This window comes from Curcuma longa, chromosome 16 (assembly GCF_044706935.1).
Source record: "Curcuma longa cultivar G26 ecotype Majalengka, Jawa Barat chromosome 16, ITB_CL_G26_1.1, whole genome shotgun sequence".
Classification (NCBI taxonomy): Eukaryota; Viridiplantae; Streptophyta; class Magnoliopsida; order Zingiberales; family Zingiberaceae; genus Curcuma; species Curcuma longa.
In genome coordinates, this window is record NC_133876.1 from 5,940,411 (window position 1) to 5,942,656 (window position 2,246).

The following is a 2,246-nucleotide window of genomic DNA, read 5'->3' on the forward strand; positions in this document are numbered from 1 at the left end:
GTAGAGAGAGAAAATCAGAGAGGGATAAAGATAGAGAGATAGGTAGAGAGAGCAAGATAGAGAGAGATAGATAGAGAGAAAGAGAGAGTGATAGGTAGAGAGAGAAAGATAGACGGAGAAAGTGTGATGGAGAAAGGTAAGGAGAGAAAGTGAGATAGGGAGAGAAATGTAGAGAGAGAAAGTGAGATAGAGGGAGAAAGGTAGAGAGAGAAAGATAGAGATAGGTAGAGGGAGAAAGGAGAGAGAGATATTGAGAGAGCGAAACTGAGAGAGAGAAAGAGACAGAGATAGGTAGAGAGAAGGAAGTGAGATAGATAGTGAAAGGTAGAGAGAGAATGTGAGTGAGAAATGTAGAGAGAGAAAATGAGAGAGAGAAATAGAGGGAGAAATGTAGAGTGAGAAAGTGAGATAGAGAGAGAACGATAGAGAGATAGGTAGAGGGAGGAAGATAGAGAGAAAGAGAGAGATAGGTAGAGAGAGAAAGTGGGAGAAATAAAGGTTGAGAGAGAAAGAGAGGGAGAATGGTAGAGAGAAAGTGAGATAGATAGAAATGTAGAGAGAGAAAGTTAGATAGAGAGAGGAAGGTAGAGAGTGAAACTAATATAGAGAAGGTAGAGAGAGAAAGTGGGAGAGAGGGGAAAGGTAGAGAGAGAACGTTAGATAGAGAGAGAAAGGTATATAGTGAAAATAATAGAGGGAAATATAGAGAGAGAAAGAAAGGTATAGAGAAAGTGAGAGGAGGAAGGTAGTGAGAGAAAGTGAGATATAGAGAAATGTAGAGAGAGAATGGGAGATAGAGAGAGAAAGATAGTGAGATAAAGTAGGATATAGAGCAATTTAGAGAGGAAAGTGGGATAGAGAGAGGAAATGACAGAAAGTTAGAGAGAAAGATATATATAAAGAAGGCAAAAATCCACTGGTCAGGTGTGGAAAGTCCTAGTAGGTAACGGCACGGTCAATGGTCGACGGCTCATGACCCACTGAAAAATAGGGGTCGGGATAAGTAAAATTTTCACGGGCGGACGGCCCGAGTTGTTACAGGAAAGCCCGCATGGATCGTTGGCATCATCTTTCCATTCTCGTAGTTCCCTTTATCATCGAAATGGACCGTGAACAACAGTTGAATAAGTTGGAGAGGTAACAATCTGACCCTCCTCGGTGCCCCCACCACCCCAAAGCCCCTCTACATCACGGTCACACCATCCAAGTGAGAAAAGGAATGAGATGGTTGTGGTCAAATCTCATGCTTAGATAGGTGGTAATAGTAATTTTTATTTAAGGTAGTTGCATTAAAATTGATGAGTTAAAAATGCTTCGGTGTTTAATTGAATCTTGGATTTCATCAGGATTGTGGAAGGTTATCTTATTTTAGTTATTTTTCGATCATTCCTTTCAATGAGGGTAGAAAAAGTATTTAAGAGTCAATACAAAAACTTCTATACGTGATCGATCATGGTCAATGATCTCTCAATAATTTTCAATATTGTTATGCATCCTGTATTAAAAACTTGGATATGTGTTGTGTTTTTTTTTTCATTTTACATCTTTTGGTGACGAAAGATAGATGCTTAAATTTTCATATCTATACACTATATATAACTAAGTCATCATTCCAATTGTTGTATCTTGAAAAATTTACTAAAAGGGTATTATAAAATATTACAATTCTGATTACATAAAATTAATTGATGACTGTTTTTGATTATTACAGCTTACATTTTCAACTAATTTATTTTTCTCTTATTTTATACCATATTATAGATTAAATTATCTTGATCGATGATATTTGCTTGTTTGAACTGAGATCAATTATAGATTAATTGATATTTGTAGTCGTAATCAACTGTACTTTTTCGATTTACCTCCTCACAGATGGTCGTGAGATTGACCGTGTGGGGCCACTAAGGTGGCGAATCCATCTTTTGCAGAAGAACTGAGATCATGTACTGACTTATAGCTTAGATAGATCTGTAATACCTACAGCATTTTTAACTTATAAAATTTAATGTGACTACATTAAATAAAAATTACTATCATCACCTATATAAGAACTAGTCGACATAAGATTTTAAAACTTAAAGGATATATTTAAAAATTAGATAAACTACAAATTACAATGAACAAAAATGACACGAGTTGGCCAAAAATAAACTCAAATCCAACGGGCAACCAACCCGCCGCCACTTTTGGTTCCATAAAATTTCGAGTTATTGAACTAAAATGGGCTGTAATTGGGCGGCCCTTGT